Genomic DNA, 21,162 nt, shown 5'->3' on the forward strand with positions numbered 1-21,162 from the left:
CAGGGCCTCTGGAGAGGTGATAGTTAACTGAGGTCATAAGGGTGGGGCCATAATCCAATAGGGCTGACATCCTTATGTGTGCTGTGCTAAGCTGCTTCAGCTGTGTCCGACTCTTTGTGACCCCATGGACTGTAGCCCACCAGGCTCCTCTGTCCACGGGGATTCTCCAGGCAAGAATATTGGAGTGGGTTGCCGTGCCCTCCTCCAGGGGATCCTCCCGAGCAGGGATTGAAGCCAAGTGTCTCTATGTCTCCTGCACTGGCAGGCAGGTTCTTTCCCACTAGTGCCATCTAGGAAGCCCCGACCCCCTTCTAACAAAGGGTAAGCACCAGAGCGCTATCTATCTGCCCTGTAAGGACACAGAGAGAAGGCAACTACTTACAAGCCAAGAGAGTTCTCACCAGAAACAGAATCTGTGGGAACCTTGACCTTGGACTTTCTAGTCTGCAAAACTGTGGGAAATAAATGGCTGTTGTTTAAGTGGCTGGGTCTATAGGATTTTCTCATAGCAACCCAAGCTCACTAACACCATCAGCATCACGTTCATCCTTCATATTGCTGTCAACTCAAGGGCAGGGCCAACCATGCTATGTCCAGCTACCAAGTGGAGAGCAGTGTGGTCTGAGAGATCACATGAGGGTCTGACAACATACGCTTGGGACTCATGAATGTAAGAATGTCCTAGGTAAGCTTAGCATGAATGGGGCACTGTATAAACTGCTTTGCCTGGACCCAAGTTCAGCGCGTTAAAGTAAATATCCTCAGGAAACCAATCAAACTAAATCAATAGAAAAATGGAAAAAAAGTTCCTAAAGATGCAGTCCCACATCTGTAAGTATAAATTATTGTTAAAAGTTTAAAAGTGAACCCATGCTAAAAGTAGAAAGTAGAATTCCAATTGACAAAATTACAACTGAACAAATAAAAGAATTTCTATATAAAAATAAGCAACATAATTCTACTTTGTATCTTTCTTTTTCCACCAGGACACTGTTCCTAAATTAATCTACCAGTTTCCTGAGCTAGAGGAAAAGCTAGCTGAGGCCATTACATATAAAACAAGTACACTTTGAAATCATTCTGCAGCTTATTTTCCTTAGGATGAATATAAATCATTTCTTGGGAGCTGTGTCTTAATTTGAAGAAGATAAACAAGTTTTCAAATGCAAACATAGCTTCCCAGAAAGGTCCATCCTAAATTCTGACAAAAAAGTCATAGTTGATAAAATGTTGCCACCTACCTTATCCTTTTATTCTCATCCTCTTTCAGATGAGTTAAAGAGAATATCATTCGGAGAGCATTCATTCCATGTAAGGCACTACTCCAAGTGCTTATGGCAGGCTCTGCTAATTTTCTCGTCAGTCTCCACAACATGAAAATACTAGTTTGGCCGAATTGCTTCCCAGCTAAAGAAAACATTTCCCAGCTTCCATTGCAGTTAGCTGGGGCCACATGACTAGGTTGTGCCCAATGAGATGTAAGTGGAACTGATAACTTCCGGGTCACACCCTTGGAAGGAAAGATGTGTTTCCGGGTCACACCCTTGGAAGGAAAGATGTGTTTCCTTCAGAGTTCCTCCTTCCTGTGACCTGGAACATGGAAGTGAGGGTGAGTTGAACATGTGGGGAGAAAAAAAAGGAATGCAGATCAGAGGTGACTAAGCAACAAGATGGAGTAGCCTGAGTTTCCGAAAAGGTGTTATTCCATTCATGGGTTGTTAGGTAAGAAGAAACAGGCCTCTATTTGTGAGAGTCACTGTATTCTTGAGCATTTGTTATAGTAATCGATCTTGTATTTTCATTAGTAAAGGATTGTACATATACTTTGTAAGGTACACTGTTTCATTTTTACTAGAGATTGAGGGTTAGAGAGATTTAAAAACTTTCTTATAATCACATATGTAGTCAGTAGTGAGGCCAGGATTTTAATCAAGTGCCTTTCCCATTAGATCTTTTTTTTTTATAGTAATAGAGATAAAACGACTAATTTATAGAAAATTAGTACTGTGCCATTTTCTAATACCTGATCTATTAATCTTATAGTATTATAAAAAGGCTTCAGTTTCCTTGAATTAGAATCAGTGGCACAAACCTCTATTTTTCTAATAAAGAACCTGACTGTTACCAACTCCTCCAGGATCTTTCTCTCTTGTTTTCCTAATGGAACAAACTATTCCTGGACTGTGCAGTGAAGGGCTAATCAGAATGCCCTAATCATTTACAAAATAATACATTGGGAAATCACAATGACTCAGAAACAGATCAGAGGGATTTCTGATGTGCATTTTCTTCCTTAGTGTTATCCTTAGGTTAACACATAAATTTGTTCTCAGAAGGCAATATGTGTGTATTCATTCAACATTTAACAAGCATTTATTGAGTGCCTACTCTATGTCAGGTATTTTAGATATTGGGGAGACATCAGAAAACAAACTAGACAAAGTATATGCATGCTTGGAAAATATACTCAATCAAATATACTGGGAACAATGTCCTATACAAGTGAATATAACAGGCTTTCAATATGTGTCAGAAATTTGTATTTTTAAAATAAACTATGTTTTGGAATAAATTTGACTTTATAGAAAAATTATGAAGTTAATACAGAGAGTTCCTGTATATTCCTCACCCACTTTCCTCTAATGGGAAACCTTATATTATCATGTTACATTTGTCAAAACTGAGAAATAAATATTGGTACATTTCTATTAATAGAAGTCCAGACTTCATTTATATTGCACTAATATGCTTTCCCAATCCAGAATACAATCCCAAAATACCATATTACATTTACTTATCAAGCTTCCCTAGTCTCCTCTAGTCCCTGACAATTTTCTCAGTTGTTCATTTTTTTTTTATCTTGAACTTGAAAAGTTTGAGAAGTACTGGTATTTTGTACATTTCCCTCAATTTGGGTTTGTTTAAATGTTTTTTTCATGGTTGATCTGGAGTTATGAGTTTCTTGAAGGAAAATACCACAGAGGTAAAGTGTCCTTTTCATAACTTCATACCAAGGAATAGATAGTGATGACTTATTACTGGTGATGTTAACCCTGATCTCAAAGGATGCCTACTTCTGTTTACTAGAGAAGGTATTTAGAAATTCAGATCTGGACAGTAGGTGTGCTCAGTGCTGCTGAAGTATCACTGTTTCTATCCTTTTCTTAGTAAATAATATGATTGTAAAAAAATTAAACAAGTTTTGAATGTCAGAATTAATGATCTCCATTTCTATATGTCTGCATCAAAAATAGTAAACTTATTTGGGAATACGTACATGTGTGTGTGTACAAACACTAATTTGGAGGTGGTAAAATAATGTTATAGAATGATAAATGAATTCTTTAAATGCTACATTTCTGGCCTTTAAATTCTAAGATACCAGGTCTTAAGGAATTTATACAAGAACACACTTACTGTTAGCAGAAATGTGTTTTGGAAGACTCCTTAAAAGAAAGAGGGCATGACTTTCTTCAACCTACCCTCTAGACTGCTGCCTGGCGAACAGAAGTGGTGAGTGGAGCTCTAGTAGACATTCTAAGTACCAGGGCCATATTTAGGACTGGCAAAATGTTAAGCTAAAAAGAGCCTGGTTTCCTTAATGAATTTTTGGAGGCATAATACAAATGTTGGATTGTAGACCTCCAGACTTCTTTTGTGTGGGAGAAAAATAAACTACCTTCATAAGCCATTACTATCAGAGTTCTGTCTCTGAGTCAAGTGCAATTCCTAACTAATATTGGCAGTTTTTAGAAGAGGCAGAAGGAAATGTTTTCCATAATAAGTACTTTAGTCCATATAATTATCAAAACAGCACTATGCTTATAGCTGAGAAAATGACACTATTACACTTGCTTAGGTATATAAAACTCAGTATTGAAACTAAGCCAGAATTTAAACCAAACCCTATTCTCCCATCACAGCATGCTAAAATGTCTTGCTTATAGTAGGTACTTAGAACTATGTCAGTTACTAGTAATGGGTACAAACATATACATTTTTATATCTCACTCAACAAGTAATATAGTACAATATTTAAATAAGCAAAATAAAATATATTTAAATATGCAACAAGACAGAAACATGAATCCACAGCTTGAGCCCTCCTACCGCTCTCCATGATCAGACTTCAGACAGTAGAAGTGGCATCAAGGCTATTTTAGAAGTATAACCTCAGAACCTATTGCCCTCTGTCCACATATGTAGTTTATCTCTCTGGGTCTGAATGTGACACCATTCAAACCATCCATCAATCTATCCCACCTGTTTATGTACTCATGTTTACTGAGCATTTACCATCTGCCAAGCAGCTTTACTTCCTGCATATAGCTGTTAGCTATTGTATGTACAATGTCAAATAAGACACAATTCCTCTTCTCCAAACCTTATAGTTTAGTGACAGAAATAGAAAAAGAAATAGTATGTAATTATAATAGAATGGGTTTTCTCACCCTCAGCACTAATGATATTTAGTACCGAATGATTCTTTGTTGTAGGGGCTTTACATTGTAGGATATTTAGCAGCATCCTGGCTTCTACTCACCAGGTGCTGGGAGCACCCCAATGCTTTATTACAACCAAGTATCTCTAGACATTGTCAAATTTCCCCTAAGGACAAAAATTACACTCCCACCCTTCTCCCTCCCACCCTAATTGAGAACTGCTATAATAGAGTATAATCCACCATAAAACTACAAAAGATGGGTATTTAATAATGGAGGCCTAAAGTAAAAAATTTTTTCTGGAGGAAGTAAGTCTTGCACAGAGGTTTGAATGTTCAGTGAAACTCAGACAGGTAAAGTAAATGATTGTATGTATATATTTATTCTTATGTGTAACAAGAAGGTCTTCTAAGCATGTGCAAAGACTCAGAATTTATAGAGTACAATACATCTGCGAGAAAAAATGAGGTTTAACCTGCTTAGCGTGGCAAGGTTTGCCTGAGAGGAAAGTGTGAAAAGGTGTGTACATGAGCAGATGAATGCAGAGATATAGTCATGACAGGATGAGAGATTGTAAGCAGAAAAAGCAAACATCTGAGGAAGAAGGAGTTCACTTTTGGATGTGTTAAATTTGAGTTGCCTGAAGGACAAACAGGTGAAGATGTTTAGTAGAAAGCTAGATTTTTGTTTTGGGAACATAAGGACATGACTCAGGCCCTAGAAGAGACACTGGCTACACACAGAAGTTGTTTGTGTGGATGAATGGCCCAGGGACAGTACATAGAGAGCTCCAGGAAGGAGGAGCCCATGACCCGACAGTGGCAAAGTGGACAGAGGTGAGTGAAAACGAGGGTGACCATGATGTCACAGAGGGAAAATGAGAGAATTTCATAATCATGACATAAAGATCAAGTAGGCTGAGGAGGAGACACTCGACGAGCCAGCAGTGGAGAAGACACAGTAGAGAACCGAGCTATTGGTGTGTTCTTAGAATGGGCTGGACTGAATGCGGTGGGATCAAGCAGAGATACCCTCCAGAAATTTGCTAAGTGACAAACACAGCCAGAGTAAAAAAACAAAAACAAATCGAAGGTGGGTGGAGATGGGTAGGAGGAACTTTAAGCATGCATTCTGACTTCAGGTTAGCTGGGGGGTGCTTCTTACAGGCTTTGTTCTTCTTTGGGGCTTTCTGAGTCTCCTGGGTATTTATATTAAGCTATCTCATAGGATTTCTGAATGTGAGCACTTAACCGGACTATTTTTGCCTCTTCACAATATGCCACATGATTCAGGGTGACTTAACAGTGCCCATTTACTTGTCTATGGTACGTCTTCTGAATAAAGAATCAATTTTTTATACCTGACTCATTCGGTGCAAATATTAAGTTCCCTTCAAAAACACAATGATTCTAATAGTTTAAAAGCAAGAATTCAAAATATCAAGCTCTAAAACATATTTACATTAAGTATGTTTATGAAAATCTCTTGAATCAAGAGGTTTTGACCTAGCAGTCTTGAATAACTGACTCATAGGACGCAAAAGCTAATGTGGATTATAGAGACCTTCCTCTTCTTTCCTCATTCTTCATCCATTCAGGGATTTTAGACAAATCCCTTTCCTCATGTCTTACAGTTTTTTCCCTTCCACTCCATGGACACTACTCTGACTTTCATCCCGCTTCCCCGTGCCTCTGTAATAACCTTCTAAGTGGATTTCTTGCATCTAATCTTTGTCATATTTGAATAAATTGGTCTTCCTAGAACCATTTATGAACAGCTGACAGACTCTACTTGAAACTGTCATGGCTTCTCATAAAAATCCAACCTTTTGTGTCACGTAAAGCCTTTTCACTTTTTCTAGCTATCCCTTACATGTTGTATCTCATGCTTGCATTCTAGCCACACAGGCTCTCTGTAGGTCTTGAGGCTTTATGCTGACTTAGTCCTATAGTCCTGTGCTGTTATACCTTCCTTATCTTGTTCATCTGGTGAATAACATCCAAATTCAGTTCAAACTTATTTATCTATTATTCAGTTCAAATAATATTCAAATTCAAGTTCAGTTCAGTTCTTCTCTGTAGAGTCTTTGTCAACCTCCTTTCTTTCACCTAAACCCAGACAGAACTAACTATTCTTCCTTTGGTAACCCACCCCAAGACAAAAAACTTGTACCTTACATAAATATCTGTTGTTAGTATCAAAACCACTTTACTGCAAGATACAGAAAAAGTATTTGGTAAAATTCAACATCCATTCATGATAAAAATTTTTACCAAAGTAGGCATAGTGGGACCATATTTCAACTTTATGACAAACCTATAGCCTACATAATACTCAATGATGAAAAGCTGTAAGCCTTCCCACTAAAATCTGGAATAAGACAAGGATATTCACTCTCACCACATCTATCAATATAGTATTGGAAGTCCTAGCCACAGCAGTCAGACAAGAAATAGAAATAAAAGGTATTCAAATTGGAAAAGAAGAGGTAGAACTTCTACTATATAGAGATGACATGATACTACATACAGAAAACCCTAAAGACTTCAACAAAAACTGCTAAAACTGCTAAACTAATTCAGCAAGTTAGCAGGATACAAGATTAATGTGCAGAAATCTGTTGCACTTCTTTACTTTAAAAGTGAAATATAAAAAAGGAAAGAAAAAAATTCCTTTAAAAATTACATAAAAATACTTAGGAATAAATCTGATCAAGGAAGTGAAAGGCTTCTATGCTGAGAACTAGGAAACACTAATAACGGAAATTGAAAATGATTCAAAGATATGGAAAGATATCCCATGCTCTTGGATCGGAAGAATCAATGTTATTAAAATGGCCATACTGTGCAAAGCACTTCCAGATGTACAAGCTGGATTTAGAAAAGGCAGAGGAGCCAGAGATCAAATTGCCAACATTCTCTGAATCAGAGAAGAAGCGAGAGAATTCCAGAAAAACATTTACTTCTTCATTGACTACGCTAAAACCTTTGACTGTGGATCACAACTGTGGAAAATTCTTAAAGAGATAGGAATTCCAGACCACCTTACCTGCCTCCTGAGAAATCTGTATGCAGGTCAAGAAGCAACAGTTAGAACCGGACATGGAACAACAGACTGGTTCCGAATTGGGAAAGGGGTACGTTAAGGCTGTATATTGTCACCCTGCTTATTTAACTCATATGCAGAGCACATCATGCAAAATGCCAGGCTGGATGAAACACAAGCTGGAATGAAGACTGTCAGGAGAAATATCAATAACTTCAGCTATGCAGATGACGCCACCTTTATGGTAGAAAGCAAAGAAGAATTAAAGAGCCTCTTGATGAAGGTGAAAAAGGAGAGTGGAAAAGTTGGCTTAAAACTCAACATTCAAAAAATGAAGATCATTGCATCTGGTCCCATCACTTCATGGCAAATAGATGGGGAAACAATGGAAAGAGTGACAGACTTCCTTGGGCTCCAAAATCACTGTGGACAGTGACTGCAGACATGAAATTAAGACACTTGTTCCTTGAAAGAAAAGCAGTGTCAAACCTTGACAGCATATTAAAAAGCAGAGATATTACTTTGCCAACAAAGGTCCGTCTAGTCAAAGCTATGGTTTTTCCAGTAGTCATGTATGGATGTGAGAGCTGGACAGTAAAAAAAGGCTGAGCACCAAAGAATTGATGCCTTCAAACTGTGGTGCTGGTGAAGACGCTTGAGAGTTCCTTGGACTGCAAGGAGATCAAACCAATCAATCCTAAAGGAAGTCAACCTTGAATATTCTTTGGAGGAACTGATGCTGAAGCTGAAGCTTCAATACTTTGGGCACCTGATGAGAAGAGCTGACTCATTGGAAAAGACCCTGATGCTGGGAAAGATTGAAGGCCGGAGGAGAAGGGGATGACAGAGGATGAGATGGTTGGATGGCATCACTGACTCAATGGACATGAATTTGAGCAAACTTCAGGAGATGGTGAAGGACAGGGAAACCTGGCGTGCCGCAGTCCATGGGGTCTCAAAGATTCAAACACGACTGAGCAACTGAACAACAACAAAATATCTGTTGAATGAATCTAGTCCAAGGTCTTATTACTATCAATGAAGAAATAGGCCCAGACAATTTATGTGACTTACTCCAGGCCACCAATCTGGGTCAGGAAGATCCCGTGGAGAAGGAAATGCAACCCACTCCAGTATTCTTGCCTGGAGAATCCCATGGACAGAGGAGCCTGGCAGGCTTCAGTTCATGGGGTCTCATGGAGTCGGACACAACTGAACGACTAAACCACCATAGGCCACCCATCTAATGGGAAGCAGTGTAGGGAATGAACACTCTGGATATTTCCTGACTTTAAACTAGAGCTCTCAGCATTATACTGGGACACTACCTCATCTGTTTAAAAAGTAGGTACCCAGGGCCCAACTTTATAGGTTGCTACCTTGATTGAACAAAGCTTTAATACCAAATAGTTGAGTAAATATATGATGAGAAAATGGTACTCCTTTCAGATTGAGAGAGGAAAGTGAGACAAACAATTTTAAACTGATGTATTTTTTTCTCATTTTCTTTCCTACTCTCTGCCTCTTCTACCTGGTTGATCAGTTAACATCATTTACATATTTTTAAAGTGTTCAGAATCCCTAAGTACATACCAGCTGAAGAAAAATTAAGGATTACCCGCATTCTTCTTGTTGACAGAAGAAAAATCTGTCTTAGATTAAGAATTTTCTGTAAGTACTTCATACTAAAATAATCAAGAGTAGCTTGAAATTGTTTTTGTTTGTATTCACTACTTAAAGATAAGCATCAAAAGGAGAGAGTAATAAATTCTAGACTTCCTTGAATTATATGATTACATTGCCTTATATGAGGAGACTAAGTTTGTATTAGACGACAACTTTTTTTTTTCCAAATGGCCATGAAAATAACTAGCTTGTCCTTTTCATTCATGATCACAAACAGAACATTTAACTGGTGAATGTGTTTTATTTGGAATGCTTTAATAGTTCTTAGTATGTAACATTAATATGTAAAGGCCCTAAAGAGTCCATTAAAACTCTGCACAACAAGCTGCATTTTAATAATGCAGAGATGATGTGAGATGGAAGCCAATTTCTGCCATTTAGGTAACATAAGCAAAAAACAATTTCCTGAAAGAGCTGAAGCTTATAAGTAAGACACTTAAAATGAACATGTTCTACAGATGGCAAAACTTAACATTGGCCCCAAAAGCACAGGAAAAAGAGAAGATTAAAAAAGATTCCTTCCAAACCCAGCTTTTCTTTCAAGTCGTCTGCTCAAAAGAGGATCAAGGGTACTAATGAATATTCAATTTCTAGTTTCTTCTAATAATAAATTCCATTTCTAAATCTATTAATATGAAGTAAAACAAACTTGCCCTATATTTAGTTTCTCTCCAAAGATAAAGTGGTCTTTCATATCCCTTTGGGAGTTGACGGGGCTTGAAAACGAGAAGACTTGACTTCCTGGTGGTGGTGGTTTAGTCGCTAAGTCGTGTCCAGCTCTTGTGACCCCATGGACTGTAGCCTGCCAGGCTCCTCTGTCCATGGGATTCTCCAGGCAAGAATACTGGAGTGAGTTGCCATTTCCTTCTCTAGGGGATCTTCCCAATCCAAGACTCAAACCTGGGTCTCCCGCATTGCAGGCAGATTCTTCACCAACTGAGCTATGAGGGAAGCCCTGACTTTCTGGGGTGAGGTCAAGAGCTGGGTGCCATTTTCTCAATGCCCATCTCTAACCACCATTGGAAAGGTAAGCACTTTGCAGGCCCTTTTCTTTGGATCCGCAATGCTTCTGATTTAAATCAGAAATCTTGTTCTGTTTGAGCAAATTTTCATTTCAAAGAGGCAGAATGAATAAGGAAGATGATTTTTCTCATCTCTGTACTGAACATCCCACAAGCCAAGACCCGGTCCTGCCTTCATTCCTCATGCATGTAGAGGTAAGAGGTGGGATCTGAGTTCTGTCAGACTTACCCACCATGCTTGCTAAAATCATCTTCCAATTTAGTCTCTCTCTCTTGGGAAGGAGCCTGAGGGCATGAAAACCACTCATTCATCACCTGCCACACCACAGTGATTCTTTGAGCAGACTTCCTGGGCTGGCATAATTTGCTTGACAGCTCTGAGTTCAGCATGCCTAGTGACTGAAGCACCTTTTCTTTCCCATATTTTTTAAATGTTATAGTGCACTGTGCTTTTTGTACATGGATGATGTTCCTGACCCACCATCAGTGGTGGTGAATCTGAACAGCAAAATGTGATGATACAGTAGGGCTGAACTCGAGGGGTAGACAAAGAAGGAAAACATCACAAAATGACAGGAACGCTTGTAAAACCCTACCTAGCATCTCAGAGAAAGCTCTGCATTAGTCTGCACTTCAGGATTTTAGAACTCCCCACTTTCAGCCACTCTGGTATATTTTTCGTATTTTGGTCTTAGCTTTCAGGCAAACTTCTATTATCTAAAACAATTTCATATGTTGACTGGTACACCCTATATTTAAGGGACAAAGTAGCATTAAATAATAACCATACTCAAACACTTTGGGGAAAATTAAGGAAGACATGTCAGCTTTAATTTTGAATTTTCTTGTTACTTGTTAGTTTGCTTCTCAGTCTTAATGCCAGGAGGAAATAAAAAACCATCATTACTCTCGAGTTGTTCAATGGCTTACATGAAGTGAACAGGGGGCTTGACTCTGGTCTAACTGTTTTAATTTCTACTTGTATTAGCAGAGAGCCCAGCACTGAATGACCCAGCTTCCAGTTTATTCTCCCATCAAATCCAAACAAGTCAGAGCTGCCCAAATACACACATTCCACAGGGAAAAGAGACCAGTAGAGAAGAGAAGATTAAGGAAAGAGAGAGCACGTGTACATTTCTAAAGTGGGCTAAATGGGAGGCTGTATTGGCACTTCTTCAATCCATAGCAATTTCCTGCACTCCAGAAAGGGGGAGAGAAATAGCAGTTCTCTTCCACCCCAATTAAAGTCCAGATTACATGTCTCTTTCCTATTTGTTTATTTCCACTGAAACTGAATCTGATGCATGAAGAATGTTTTCTATAGGGTCCAAGAATTTAGAAATAATTGACCAAGCCTTACTCTACCTTAGTAGCTCCATGAACAAAAAAAATGTCACTGAGACACCATCAGTTTAGTCACTGCAATGCAAGCAAGTTTAGAAACTTGTGAAACTGTCCTGTGTCAGTGATAAGAATTGATTCCTACGGAAACCTATGTAACAGGCCACTTTGGAAAACAACAACAACAACAAAAAAAACGGATGTTACTGTGATGTAAATATTTATTGCTAGTGTGAAACCTAGTGTTGATCTGCTGATTTTTCCTTTGGGAGGCAGATATAATATAGTCAGATATCTAATGCAAGATTCATTAAACTTTCACCATAAGGACAAAAGTTCTAAAAAGGGGAAATGTAGACTAGTATAGCAGAAAGCACATGTTTAAAAAGGGCTGGGTTAACTTCCTTGCTGTAGAATCTGTGTGTGATCCTAGAGAAGTCACCTAAACTTCCCCTAAACAGGGAAACTAATACCTGCATCAGTAGATGATGCCACATTCCAGGGTTGTCAGAACTGAGTGGGAGAGGGAACAGACTCCGAGGACAGACAGCTGGGCTTTGAACACAAGCTTCATAGCCTCAGTAGAGTCTGGCAAATGAATGCATCTGTGTTTCAGGTCTCTCATTTGTAAGATGGGGATTATGTTAGGGTTTATTAATATTTCATGGTATGATATGAGACAATGTATCCATGGGTGTTTAGCGCAAAGCCTGGCATCTGAGACTTCTACCTGCATCCATTTACTTGTTTTATCTGTGACTGACTGTTTTACTATTATTATTACAATTATTTTTCCATCTAGAATGTGGTAGTGCTCAATAAATAGTAGCTTTATTTCTCCTTTTAAAATCCTCTTTCTGCCCCCTTTGAAGAATTTTACATGGTTACAACTACATAAATATCATTTGATGGTTTCAGCTTTCACTTTAGATAAATGCTTTACCTGACACATTTACTTATGATGACTGATGGTAAGCACAAACCTAGAAAGTAAAGCTTTACTGAGACTTTGGAGAGCTTCTAATTATCCAGCTACTTATTGCAAAGATAAAACGTCTCAGTCCCGAAGTGGCTCATTCCTCACAAGAAACAATATATGAATATATACTTGATATATTTAATATTTCAATATAAATTATACCTATAAGTACAGGCACATATATATCTACACATATATTCAAGCTCTTAGAAACTCTTTTTGTAATCATATGAACTTTTTATGCTAGTATTTTTTTATTCTTTTCACTGTATATTTCCTATTTGTTCCATATAATTAAAAATGCTCACTCAGTCCTTCCTGTATTATCTGTATACTGTAGTTCCAAAATGAAATTTCTTCAGCTTCCCTGTGGTTCTTGGATGAACATTCCTATTAGAAGACGTTTTACTTTGAGTAGAACATAATTTTGGTGACTAGGAAAATACAGACTGCAATTAAAGTGCTTAGAGGGACATGACTCTCAAGCAAGCAGATAGAACGCAGTAGGATACAGGGGATTGGGTTGGCTAATGCTTTTCCTATAAACCTTCTTAAAAGACTTTGTGTAATGATCATCCCTAGAAAGTTGCTCCCCTAGTGAAACTTTAACTTAATCCCTTCTAAGCTGGGTTAATTTCTTAGAAGCACCTCAAGACTGTTCTACCGAATGGTGACCACAGCACCTGCTATGGCTTCAGCGTAAAGAATAAAAACAACTGGCCCTTCTCCTTCTGCTGTGACTTGTCTGTTGTTCTGCATACTTTACACTAGGAATGTGTTCTCCTTGGGGTTCACATAGATTCTCTCTCTTGTCCTCATAAATCGGACATGATGGAATGTGTAGATTGTCCTTAATAGATAAACTGAGGCACAGGCAAAGCCTTTCAGTGATTTATCAAGCATCAGAGCTGTTAGGCTGAAGCTGAGGTCTCCCTCCAAGTCTATTCCATAAGGCCACTTGGACCCCAAGGTCCCTTCCGCTCCAGTGACTGTAAGTGTCACACAGCTAATTTTCTCTATCCTCAGTGGAAAACAAGTCCAAGAGCCCACCTCACGCTTCATAATGAGAAAATGTAGTCATGTTAGCAGTAGTGTGGTTAGTTATTTTGAGATTACAAATTGTGTAGGGACAGTATCTTTTCAAAAATTAAATCACTGAAATCTGAGCATACTCCATTTATGAAGAATAAAGTTATGAATGCTCTCAAAAATGAGGCAAGTCGGAGTCTGACAGATCTCTCTTTACCTGCTCTTCCTCCCTTTTTCATTTTTTTTTTCCTGGAAAACATGTAGACCTTCCAACAGTGATGTAGTGAAGAGCACTCTGCATCCTCTAGTTGTTCACACAGGCAAACATAATGTCTACTTAGGGGGAAAAAAAACTTTCCTTAAATAACTGCCATTTTATTAACTCATAAGTATAGTACTGGCCACTGTAATTTAACAGTCTCAGTAAGTTGGATGGCTAAAACACACAATTCAATCATAACAATCATTACAGCATCTCCACATTTTCATAGAATGCTTTACTTTGGCAATAAGTATACCTCATTTAAAAACTGAGAATGAAAGTATGACATTGCGATTAACCCCCTGTTATGCTTACAACAGCAGATCCCCACAGCAAATTTCATCCTGTAAAAGTGCTACTATTTGGTAACCGGGGAAAAAAATACTGAATGAAAGTACACGGTAAGATTGTTGGATAACTTTTTTACATAAAAAATATATTATAAAATTATTTGTAATTATGTCTTATTATTTCATGGTCCAGATGGGATTGTTGCATTACATCAATTATTAACAAGGTAACAAAATGTTAAACTGAAAGTGTGTTGGCTCTAAATGAAAGTTGTATGCTTATGGAAGGGTTTTGGCAGTCACCAGATATTTTACTCCTCTATGTCTTCATTTTTATTGGTAGCAGACTCTAATGCCCTCTCAAAAATCCCTAAAACCTTATACTAAGTATATTGTAAGTAAACACTGTGAATCTTCAAATGGGAATACTGTCTGTTACAACCTACATGGGGATTCTAAAATCAATTCTTTGCAGTAAGCTTTATTTATTCAATTCACCATAAATAGTTATCGTTAGAAGAAGAGACAAAGGAAATAACTTGTCTGGGTTCAATTAAATTTCTCCAAAATGTACTATAAATTATGATAAAAAATGAGTTACTTGCTGTTAGAAGGAATGAAAGCCTGGTCTGGGACAAGAAACATTTTCTTTAAACTGTAATAAACACTGAAACATAACAAAAATAGCCTCCAAAAATTATATAAGACAAAGAATATTAAACTATCTGAAAAAGACACCACTCTACTAATTTTATTCTGTTTGCTGTAGCATTTTAAATATTTTGCATTTAAACACTTTTTCTTCTCTCCAAATTATCAGCAACAATACTGTCCTCTAAATTTTTTTCAAAAATCCATTATTTCATTTTATTAAAACTCCATTTATATTTCTAAAATATAATTCAGTAAGAATTTTTGTTAGGAATATTTTTTAAATTATTGAATGGAAAAATATCCTTTCATTTATTATAATTCTATAAGAACCTGGATAATTCAATTTTCTTGCATATAAACAAGGAAAAAAAAAGCTTAAATACTTGAAAACACTCCTAAAAGATGACAAAGTTCTGTTGAGTACATAGAGACCCCAGTGCCAAGAAAGGCAATTCTGTCCTTGCTGTTATTAATAACTTGGTTCTACCAAAATTCCAACTATTAAGTTCATACATTTTTCTATACCATCCTTTTGCCCAGCTTAGTTACTGCTAGGGTGACTATGTAATTTACCATTTAAACCAGGAGAGTTTTGAGAATGAAAGGAGAAGCTATTAATAGGCATAGACTGGGACTGTCCGAAGCAAACTGGGATAAATGATCACCTTAGTTATAGCAATCTTCCTTCAAAAGCTTTCTAATATCATTAAGTTAAAGAGCACATGTGTAATTGTCATATTCTCCAAATATAATTTCCACTACCAGGTCATATAAGCGATGATGGGAAAGGGATGGGTGGAAGTAAAACAACCAGATGTATTTATTTCAACTTTGAAAAGAAAAAGCTGGCATAAAAGGACAAAAAGACCAAAGAAAATAAGACCATTTACTAGAAGAAAGTAAAGGTTAAAAAAAGTCATTTTGCTGCTTGAGTGACTTACTTCTTATTTTCTTTTGAGCCCTTTGCCTACTAGTATAGGTTAGTAGTTTGTTTAATTTGTTATTATTATTAAGCAATTCTAATTTCAACTTCATTTGGCAGTAACACAAATAAATCTGAATAACTATTAGAATAAGAGGTGGTTAATTCTGTCAGGTGTCATTAATGAACAGAGCTCACAGCAATTGTAAAGGGTCCACTGCTCTCCAATGGCAGCTCTGCTCATTTAGTCATTGTCATCTCATCAACATACACTTTATCATACCTACTTTTTTGTGTATGGTACAGCAGGGAAGAGATTGTTCACCACCACTGGCTTCTAGTCTTCTTTGTGAGTGCCTACAGCTAAGCCCCAGTGTTCTGAGTGTAAGTCACAGAAGATAATATCCTAAAATATGACTTGAGCCAGCTACTGGCACTTAGCCTAAGGTTGATTCAGTTGCTAAAACTACCATCACTGCTGCAAGCCCATTGTAAGCTGATGTTATTTTTGACATTAGTATTTTTGAAGCTAGTTCAGATAAAGAGGAGGTGCGATGCCAAAACATGCTTGTTAAGTAGCACTCTCATCTCAGGACAACAATATCTTATTCAAACCGTGATACAAAGCCCTTGTCTCAAGTGATAAAGGTGAACTCTTACGATATGACTCACAGACTTCAGGTTTATGATATCACAATAAAACAACTTTTATACAAGCATAAAATGTCAATGAAAAATAATAACCTGATTTTTATCTTCATTTAGCATTAATTACACTATCAGAACTTATATTGTAAAAAGTAAAAACTATCACTTAAAGACAATTTAAATCTGAAATTAGGACAATTCAAAGGAAATATCATCCTTTAACTATCTGATCTTTGTTACTATTTTCAAAACAAAGAATTTGGCTTTTTTAAGTAAAAAAGCTTTCCTCCGTCTTTTTAGTTTAAATAGTTAGGCTTCTGTGTGGGAAACCGTGGGTTGTTTAACAGCTGTGTAAACTTCCTTTATTCCTTCCTGGAAAGCTTAAAAACTGCATTTCTATAGAAACCATATAGATAGTATAGCATTTAAAAGACATTTCCAGAGCAAATCTTTTGTAAACAGTTTAGGAGTATACATAAAATCCTAGAAACCTTTTTTTTTTTTCCCTCTCTTTTGAACTATATGAGCTAAACTTTTAGAGAATCTAGTGATTAATATCTGTATTAGGTTTCTATTGCTACATACCAAATTATCAACGAACTTATGGGCTTGGAACAACATTTATTTATTATCTCATGGTTCCATAGGTAAGAAGTTTGAGTGAGCTTGACTGGGTTCTGTGCTTGGGGCCTGACAAGGCCAGAATCAAGATGTAGTTTCTTATCTAGAGGCTCTCAGTTCTGGTACCTGGAACACTGGTTCTGCTCTCTGAGTCATCCTCCCTTTTTCATGAACAGTAGCATATGTGTGCAACTGTAGTCTATCAACCTACTTCCTATAGGTAGAATTTTGGAGTCCAATAGCCTCTCTTCATTTTGTACTCTGTTTCTTTCCATGCAAATTGGTAGTGTCTCTGCTGATATAATTTTCTTAAGAACTTTGTGGATTTCTTGTGGATGGCACAGCAATACTCTCCATCAGAAAGAAGCTACATCCACAAAACTTTTTGAGATAATCCTTTCTCTGTCTTTGGCTCTTGTTGAGATGACTGAGGGCCAAACAGATTTCTAGAAGATCTCTAATTTAATTGATGTATAACATTAATCTCTTATGACTGAACACCCTGATCTTTTAATCTTTCAAAGGTTACAGCAAAGATGGTTGTATATGGTGGTATAGCCATACCTTTGGCCTTTATTTTAATATGCTACACTTTCAGAGGTAATCTCTTAATTTTAGCATTTTTTTCATCTGAATAGGATGAGAATATCCCAAATTATCATGCCCTGGTTCCTTTTTAAGTTCTTCTTTCAACTTGTGTCTCTCTTCTTGCATTTTGCTTTAATCAGTAAGAAGCAGGGCACATCTTCATTTTGCTTGGAATTTTCCTTAATAAGATATACCCACTCACCTTTTACAAGTTTTTAATGTAACTGAAGGGCATAATTCCATTGAGCTTTGCCATTATATAACAAAGATCTCCTGTCTTCTAGTTCCCAGTAATATGTTTTCACTTCCTACTGTACCCCCACTAGCAGCATCTTCAAAGTTCATATTTCTAAGAGTATGTTCAAAGCAATCTAAGATTTTTCAACCATGGTCCTCAAAATTCTTCCAACCTCCAGCCACTTCCTAATTCCAGTGCCATTTCTACATTTTCATTTAATCATAATGGCAGTACCCCATTTCCAGGTATCTATCCCTTTGTACTAAGTCGCTTCAGTCATGTCTGACTCTTTGCAACCCTATGGACTATAGCCTGCCAGGTTCCTCTGTCCATGGGATTCTCCAGGCAAGAATACCAGAATGGATTGTTATGCCCTCCTCCAGGGGATATTCCCGACCCAGGAATTGAACCTGCATCTCTTATGTCTCCTGCATTGGCAGGCAGGTTCTTTACCACTAGCGCCACCTGGGAAACCCTAATCTGTCCTCTCAGAAAGATCCTATTTCCCTTGGTTTTTGTTCTTGACTTTTCTTGGCTCTTGTGTTTTTAACCACATCTGGTGCTTAGTATTTTTATTGTGGGTTCACTGTATCATCTTATCTTAAACAGCGCAGCAACACTAACATAGTTCAGTAGTAGTCAGTATCTATAAAGTATGTACTACTATGTTTATATTTTACAGATAAAATGTATACATTAGCACCTATTTGGACATGGGCATGGCTTAATATGATGCTGGTGACAGAAAATGCAAAGTCGATCTGTATCCTTCACAGTTTTCTTGCAAAAGTCAGTACTTCACTCTTGAAAATAAGTTTCTATTAGCCTTTCATGTTTCCTCCATTACTTTTCCTGTGGCCACTTCATCTCAGCTTATCACATAACTATTATACATTATTTTTGTGCCAGTCTTTCATGGGTCCTTCTGATAAAAACTAAATCCCATCAGCATTTTATTTTGCATTTTAATGTGGCTTGGGCACACTGAAATTTTTCATAAAAAAACAAGAGGTAAATATTATGTTTGTGTCTTACAGTTAGGGGAAAAACTAGATAACATTATTGCTTCATAAGCCTTTAAAACATATTTATGTATTTATTTGGCTGTGCTGGGTGTTAGTTGTGGCACTAAGGATCTTCATTGCAGCATGCGGGAGCTATAGTTGTGGCATGCGAGCTCCTAGTTGCAGCATGTAGGACCCAGTTCCCGGACCAGGGATCGAACCTGGGCCTCCTGCATTGAGAGGCTGGAATCTTAGCCACTAGACTATCAGGGAAGTCCCCCATGAGCCTTTTTTTCTTGAGTTGACCAGCAAGTTGTAAATTTAAGTATCCTGATACAAAAAATTCAATAAGTACAAAACCCTTTGAAAAAATTAATTCAACTTTTCACAGTGTGAAAAGGTAAAAATCATCTTCACTAGAGCTCAAGCATTGAAAATGTCAGTATGAAGAGAGAATCTTAAAAAAAAAAAAAAATTCAAGTTAGTGAAAAGAAAGAGTTATAATGTAGTTGCCATGGTAACTGCAGTATTACCCTGTTGCAAACTAGTATGTGGTTAGTAAAGTGCTTCTGTATTAGACTGTATTCGATTCTTTGGGATGGAAGGTATTCTATAAATCTAAATTATAAGAACTCAAAATAATATTGGTAAATCTTAAAATGTTTTCAAGAAGATATCTTAAAAATACAACCAAAAAAATCCATTAAAATGAGCTTGTTTTCTTGTCATGCCTGCAACTAACTCAACTGCCTCCTCTGCCATGGCTGAGTCACCTGTTCCACTGTGGTGATGCCACCTAGGGTGCAGTATTGGCTGATTTTTTTCATGAGAGATGCTAATAGTTGTTATACTATGGAGCTCATGATATTGCACATTACCATAGTTTTGAATTTGGATTGTAAAAATAGCATCAAGTTGTAATAAATGCCATAATGAATTCCATGTACTTAAGGCTCTGTCTGCATAACAACCAGTATCTTCTAATATTGAGCTGTTTGGTACTTTGAAAAATTAGATTTAGAATTAGTGTTCACCCTTCTAAAAAGAGCTTATTAATTCTTATAGTTCACAATCATTAAAAAAAGACATATAGATATAAGCAGGGCTTCCCTGATGGCTCAGGAATAAAGGATCTGCTGGCAATGCAGGAAACATAAGAGACACGGGTTCGATCCCTGGGCTGTGATGATCCTTGGAGGAGGAAATGGCAACCCCTCCGATATTCTTGCCTGGAAAATTCCATGGACAGAGGAACCTGGAGGGCTATCGTCCAAAGGGTTGCAAAGAGTCAATCAAGAATGAGTGAGTGAGCACACACTGCTATAAGAAACATATTTTTATGTTAAATGCCCTTAGTATTTAGAGTGTAAAGAAGGAAATGATTCCTGAGGATACTGTTGTGAAGAATTCTAAAAGATATGAGGAATCCTTGTTTATCTGGATTATGGGGAAGCACATTATTTGACAAAAGATAGAAAGTAAATGAGTAAAAGAATGTTTTAATGATTGTATTAGCAACTACTGTGTATGTGTGTGTTGACAGATAACAAAACACCTCCATAGGAATGAATAGGTATTTAGACCTTTTGAGTAACAGATGGTATTTGACTTTTCCAACCAACCGCCTCGAAATTACATGTCTATCTTCTATAGAATCTCTTGAGTGATCTGATTACTGGTAAACTGGTTTGTGGTTCAAAAACACCCACTTTATAAGCTGAGAAACTGACCTCCAGGAAGGTTAAGGGACTTGCTCAAAACTCCGCTTTCAAAGCTGAGACTAAACTCAGATTTTCTGATTTTAAAAAAGCTAAGGTATTCACTCCTTTATATATCTTAGTGCCAAGTACATGTGGATGGAAAGTATTTAAAATAACAAAAATTAATAGCAATGAAATGAGAATTCTTGATAAGCTTACATTACATGCTGTCATACCAAAGACAGAGCATCCAAATGTTTGATTTCAACTAATGGCTAACATTTCTTAGTCACAGCTAAACTAATGGGCAGAACTTAGAGCGATTCTTTTTAAACTTCTCTACCTAGTATTTTCCCCAAATAATTAAAAAATAGGAATACTTTGTATAGTTTTGTATGGAACTGTTTTCTACCTAAACTTTCTTTTCTGTTAAAATATCTCCATTAAAGGAGATTCTATATTATCTAAATATTATGGCATTCCATGTCAGTATAATATTCTCTCCAAACTGGGTGCCCAATAACTACTTTGGATGACAAAATCAACTCAGTTATTAAACCACTATCCCGGTAGTGATTAAATCAACCACAGGCTTCAGCAAAGTGGCCTCTTTGGAAATTTAAATACCATTCTGAAGACTGATGGCAGTTGTTTGATGACTCAATAAAAAGAAGAGTAAATAATGGTGATT

The 21,162-nt window shown here is 37.1% G+C and overlaps 1 protein-coding gene across 7 annotated transcripts in view; it reads right to left on the reverse strand.

Moving 5' to 3' along the window:
* Positions 1-21,162, reverse strand: part of ZNF385B (zinc finger protein 385B) — a 333,103-nt gene that overhangs the window by 133,486 nt on the left and 178,455 nt on the right. Inside the window, exon 1 of one of the 7 annotated variants that reach the window (XM_043487750.1) lies at positions 15,960-16,385. The exons of 5 other annotated variants lie outside the window; for them this stretch is intronic. The gene's annotated coding sequence lies outside the window, so the exon portion shown is untranslated. Of the gene's footprint in view, positions 1-1,241; positions 1,567-15,959; positions 16,386-21,162 lie in introns of those variants that run through there. One more of the 7 variants, XM_043487749.1, reaches the window with a different exon arrangement.

This window comes from Cervus canadensis, chromosome 15 (genome assembly GCF_019320065.1).
Source record: "Cervus canadensis isolate Bull #8, Minnesota chromosome 15, ASM1932006v1, whole genome shotgun sequence".
Lineage (NCBI taxonomy): Eukaryota > Metazoa > Chordata > Mammalia > Artiodactyla > Cervidae > Cervus > Cervus canadensis.